General features: G+C 44.9%; 1 pseudogene; it reads left to right on the forward strand.

Annotated features, from left to right (window-relative positions):
* LOC123494774 (uncharacterized) lies at positions 1 to 3,105 on the forward strand (annotated as a pseudogene).
* The last annotated feature ends 3,307 nt before the right edge of the window (positions 3,106 to 6,412 follow it).

Consider the following 6,412-nt stretch of genomic DNA (forward strand, 5'->3'; position numbering starts at 1 on the left):
ATTCCTGTTGTCTACAAGGCCAGCCTTTGCAAGGTGCTTATATAGAGAGGCAAACCATACCGGTTAAGCACCATTGCAGCAAAATTTCTTTTCTCTGAATCTCTCTTCCGTTTCCAGATACATAGAAAGCACACCACACCATCCCCCATTCCAGCCATGGCTAGCCAGCAAAACATCTTTTCTCTCAAGGCAAAGATCTCTTCACCTTCGGCTACGATTGAAACAATGTTCGATGACTTCAGGAGGTTTGTACTTGTGTACAATAGCATCGAGGAGATCATAAGCACCCAAATTAGCCTTTGCCAGAGCAACAAAGGTAAGCTGTGAAGCTCGAGCTCGAGCACTCTCTTGCACTGATCGACATCTGCAATGCCATCCTAGGGAGCTTTTCTAAGCTCAAGACAAGCAGTCATGAAATTACATTGGCTCTCGGGCCAAGATACATTGACAAGCAGTCCTTCATCAGTCTGACCAGGATGGGGCCAAAACAGTGGATGAAGATTAACAAGAAATCTCCTTCAGCGGACAAGGAGAGTTGCAGGGTGGTCAAACTGTTGGCTGGAGCAAGAGAGGTCGTTGCTTCAATGCTTCAGTCATCCATGCGGTTCCTACTGAAGCAAATTGTGATGCCGAGTTATAACAAGTGGTATCTTGTCTCCAAGAAGTTCCACAAGAAAAGACTTCCATGCAACGAGCAATTACTGAAACTGGAGTTTCGTTGATCTTGAGGGCAGTGCTTAGACTTTGTTGAGGTCATCGATCCAGAGCAGAGTTTCTTTTCTGAATGCTCTAAGCTTGTACTTGGATGATACATTGCCTACGGTTCACTGTGATAGGCACCCACCTTTTAGAGGATCAGTTTACTGTTTATGCTGCTGTGAAGATAGCTTGGACAATGTCTTCAAGAAAGAACAACTTTGGAGCATGTAACTCAGACGGATCTTCAGAATATACAATTAGTATTACTCAGAAATGCTCATCGTTGCTGGCGATCATGCAAGATAACATCATACTGTTTCAGATCAAAATTTGGAATGTGTCACTTGTTATCACAACAACAGCCAAAGGATCAGTGTGCAGTGATTCTGCTATCCATAGCTAAAGCAAGCCAGCACCAACACTGCAAGTTGGCCACGCAGGTAGCATGAGTTGTGCAGCATATAATACCTACATAATAAATTAAAAACAGCACAATACCTAGATAACACGTATGCAACTAAAATAAACATTTTTTAGCACACAATTATGTCAAGATCCACCAGTAGAGCCAACCATCCGGTTGATTCTTGTCACCAATTAAAAGAACATGACAATGTGATATCTCATTGGAAGAATAGCTACTGCACTACAGAATTTGAACTACACATGGGCGAAGATTCCAAATGTTGAACCAGATCTCACAAACTTGATATACAAAACTGTGGAGATGAGTTGGCATGATTCCTTGTGTCTACCATTCAAATGGCGTTGTATCATATTGTTCCTCTGTATAAATAGGCCTCAGAAGAAGGCTAAACACATCAAACCGAAAGGCGCTCTCTCATTCTCATATCTTCAAACCTCAAGTACTCAACACAGAGGAAAGAGTCTTAGTAACAGATATGGCTTGCCATCTTAGATCAGTTAGTTTGCCTTCTAGGCCTCACACCAAGGTCGAAGAGGAGCTGCACAGCCTAGAGGCAAGCATCTCTTCACCCTCCATGACCATCGAGACAATCTCTGATGGTCTGAGGAGGCTTGGAGACATCTACAGCACCATTGAAGAGATCATGTGCCTTCCTAGCAACCAAATTTGCTCTTCACAGCAAAGGAAGATGCTGGAAGGTGAAACCGAGTGCTCCCTTGAGCTACTAGATCTCTGCAATGCTATGCATGAGGACTTCACCGAGTTGAAGGCCATTATCCAAGATCTGCAAGTGGCGAGCAGAAAAGGAGATGACGCTGCTGTTCAAATCAAGATCCAGTCTTACACCCGCCTGGTGAAGAAGGCGAAGAAACATTTCAAGAAAGCCGCGAAGAAGGTTACATCTGACAAGGAGGACTGCAGGATGGTCAGGCTGTTGAGCGAGGCTAGGGAGATCACCACCTCTCTCCTCGAGTCAACAGTACACCTCTTGTCCAACAAATCGCAGTGCCAAAATGGTCTCTTGTCTCCAAGGCATTCCAGAAGAAGAACTCGGTTGTTTGCAAGGACGAACAGTTGCAGGTCCTAGATTGCAGTGTTGGAGATCTTGAGGCTGGAGCAGGAATTCTGTTCTGGAGATTGCTCCAGAGCAGAGTTACTCTCCTAAACATTCTTAGCTCATAGATACTCTTCAACATCTGCTACTCTTGCACCGTGCGATTGGCTTCCACCTTTTAAAGGATCGCTGATATTTCCCAGTGTGTATATATATGTAGAAATGTACAGGATACTCCATACAGAAAGGAAACAAAAGTTTTGATCGAACTCATACTGTGAATTCAACCTTTGCATGTTCTGATATTCCGCACTGGTCCATAACTACCTGCTTGTTTGTACCTTGTATATTAATGTGGCCACGTAGCCTCACACCTGCTTAATCTCATGATTTTGTTTTAGCATCTTTCGCTTACATGGCAGGTCCAAACTACAAGGCAAGCTTGCAAATGGATAACATCCTGCTTTGTTTTTGTTTGCACCCAGCATTAAAAACACAATTACAATGATAGCGATACCAACTTCAAATTTTCTGTTGGCAAGGCTGTGGTGGTTGCAAAACTATTTGAAAACTTTCTGGAATCCTCGTGTACTTCTAATGATACTCAGTACTGGCATCCATATCATTTGAGCACACACATGATAGTGCATTATGTAGTGGCTGCGCACTACCTTCATTACTGACACCAACCAAATAAGTTAAGGGAGCGAGAAATTACATGCAAAGCACATGAATTTTAAAGCTGAGCGAGAGGATTTGGAATAACATGGTAAGATGCGAATTTTGATGACTCAATAATTCTGCATTGGCTCATATAATCATTCGTCATCACAGGCAGTACAAGCCAGCTAGGTCACAAGGCATGGCAGTAGACACTACAGAGAACTAAGAGCTAACTAGATGCATACCACGGTGGGAGCTCTGCTGGCGGCCGAGGCATCCTGACATAAGCTTGGTGGGGGGTGCCGGTGGTGGTCGGTGCTGACGCGCCGGCGCTGTTTCATTTTCTCCAACTTTCTAACCTTTTCTTTTACAGAACTTTCCAGCTTTTGATGCCCTCTCAGACAGCAAAGGCTTTTTTTTTAGGATAGGCTTCTTTTTGTGAAGGTAGGTCTACCTGCTTTCGTGTGGGCTGGTTCCGCTAGGCCGCGTTAACTTCGGGCCAGTTACATTCCATTTTTTGGGAGGTTTGTGAGCTTGGGGTGGTCTGTCTTGGCACATATAGTCATGTGAACACTTTATTGAAATTACCTTGGATTTTATAGTTTTCATGATTCGCTCGTATTCTTAAGTTTACATTACATCAATTTTGATTTTCAATGTTGTAGTTTCATCATAATCACTAGTTAGTGGTCACCCTTTACAGAGGTTATCCCACGACACATTTAGAGGTGACATGCGGCGTAATGCATGTTCGACACGTGTTGCCATCACGTTGTTTTGGCACGATTTCTTCGAACCTGCCAGAGGATGTGCAAGATCGTTTGGAGTCTAGAGCAGATGAATAGACTAACAGAAGTAACACCTAAGGCTTAGTTACCCAAGCGGGCTGCCTCCTCCCCAAGAAAAATCTAGGGTTTCCTTGCCTCCCGTCGGCGCCACCGTCGGTCCGCCTCGTCTCCAGTGGCCTTAGAGCCATGGCGGCGCGGTAGATCTCGGCCCTTGCCGGCGGGAGGGCTCTGTTTTCAATTATTTCTTCGCATTTTGTTAGGGTTTGCGTCCTGCTCAGGAAGACGAGACGACGGCGGCTCCCTGGAGATGGAATAAGGATCTCCCCGCCTAGCCCCCGTCCGATGGTGCGTCTACCATCATCGGTGGGCGTGTGGAGGTGTGTGTCTGGTGGATCTGTCCTTGGTGGATTTGTTCGGATCTGGTCGTAGTTCGTCTATATTCATGTATTTTCAGGTTGGGTCCTTCCAATCTACGCTACTCATCAACGGCGGCGGTTGTTGTTCTGTTGTGCTGGTCCTATGGGGCCTTAGCACGACGACTTCCCGACCGTCTACTACAACAAGTTCTGCCCGGCTCCAGTGTGGGAGGGGCAATGACGGCGGCGCACCTTCTCGCTTCAGTGCTTATAGTTGTTGCTAGGTGGTCTATGGATTTGGATGTAATTTTTATTATTTCTGGTATTCGTTGTACTGCCATGATTGAAAATGAATAGATCGAAAGTTTTCACGCAAAAAAAAGTAACCACCTAAAAATCGAGCCAATTTTAATCTTCAAAAATTTGAAGCTTAGCTAAAGGATGCCTAAAAACACCATACACATGCAGTTCTACGAAAGAGTAAAGTGTGGAAGCAAGACTTGCAAGTAAGGTAAGAGAGTTTGGCAGAGATTGCAAACCTTGATTGTTTCCAAGATTGGCGCTATCGTACTCTGCGCTGGTGGAGGTTCAGATCACAAAGGTTCAAAGACTACATACCACAAAGGTGAAAGTCTCGGTAGGGTCGCCCACCAAGGACCCACAAAGAGCTTACCAACCTATACTACCATGGCTTATGAACCACCACGGTCAAGCCTCACTCAAGATAGATGTTTACGCAGTAAGCGATCTCCAAGCCCTCACAAACTTCTTGGTTCATTCACACCTTGAAGGCTTCAAGCACACGTAGTTGATCTAGGAGGCACACACCCTCCAAAAGTGACAAGATATAGTTGCGGTCCTGAATCCCTTATTTGTGCTTCAAAAGATAATCTCGCGCCGGTGGTGGTCGGTGCCGACGCGACAACACTGTTTCTTTTTCTCTAACTTCCAACATTTTTTTCTTAGCAGAACTTTTCGTCTTTCGAAGCCCTCTCGGACGGAAAGGATTTTTTTAGGATAGGCTTCTTTTTGTGAAGGTAGGGGAAAGCACATTTGCTCCCTTGATGGTTTTGGTAATTCATGTTAACATACATATTGTTGGACTAATATTTTCATCTAGTATGTTTCAGAAAAGTTCAACATTGGCATGACAAAGACATAAGATTGTGGACCCCTTCAAAATATTAAGCATCTATTGGGACAAGCTTCAAGACTCTACATTTTTGGTTAAGCGATCCAAGATCACATTGAGTCCATAGGAAAGACAATACTATTAAAAGGGGATGAGTTTTCGATCATGACTCAATTGCTCAAGTGCTTGAAGATATTGCTCCAAAAACCCTCAACCACCTTTTCCAAATCCTATCTGTCCAAACCCTAAAAGCCCAACTCGGTCCCACCGAAATCTCCACATCCGAACCCACCGAGTTGATCCTAGATAGAGCCACAACCAAACCCTAACAAATCGGTTTCACCGAGATGACGATCGGTCTCATCGAGTTGTACTGACCAAGTTTCTATAACCCTCTCACACCATTTCGGAATTACCGAGTTGGTTTGATCAGAATTACCGAGATGAGGTCTTGCTTAGGTCATCGCACATCGGTCTCATCGAGTTGTTCTATTCGATCTCACCGAGACACCTAACGTTCAAATCTTTTACACAGGTCGGTCTCACCGAGATTTCATTTCGGTGTCACCCAGTTGAGTCAAAAGGTTGTAACGGTTGGATTCTTGGTGAAGGCTATTTATACCCCTCCACCCTCACTTACTCTTTGGGAGAGCCGTCAGAACGAAACTACACTTCCACCATTCATTTTCTGAGAGAGAACCACCTAGTCATGTGTTGAGATCAATAGATTCCAATCCAACCATTTGAACCTTGATTTCTAGCCTCCCCAATTTGCTTTCCGCTCCAATCCTTCTCCTACCCAGGCCAAATCTTTGAGAGAGTGATTGAGTGTTGAGGAGACTATCTTTTGAAGCACAAGAGCAAGGAGTTCATCATCAACAACAACAGCTATTACCTTTTGAAGAGTGGTGTCTCCTAGATTGATTAGGTGTCACTTGGGAGCCACCAAGATCTTGTGGAGTTGAACCAAGGAGTTTGTAAGCGTAAGGAGATCGCCAACTTCGTGAAGATCTACCCCGAGTGAGGCTAGTCCTTAGTGGACGTAACCCGTGGTGGAATAAACAAGGTTGCTTCTTCGTGGACCCATCGTGGGTGAAGCCCTCAGTGGACTCGCGCAGCCGTTACCCTTCGTGGGTTGAAGTCTCCATCACCGTGGACGTACGATAGCACCACCTATTGTAACCACGCCAAAAACCACCATGGCTTCATTGCGTTTGATCTTCCCATCTCTACCCCTTTACTTTCCGCACAATTGCATGTTGTATTCTTTCCGCTGCCCTATCTCTAGATATG

The sequence above is a fragment of the Aegilops tauschii genome, chromosome 7 (assembly GCF_002575655.3).
Source record: "Aegilops tauschii subsp. strangulata cultivar AL8/78 chromosome 7, Aet v6.0, whole genome shotgun sequence".
Classification (NCBI taxonomy): domain Eukaryota; kingdom Viridiplantae; phylum Streptophyta; class Magnoliopsida; order Poales; family Poaceae; genus Aegilops; species Aegilops tauschii.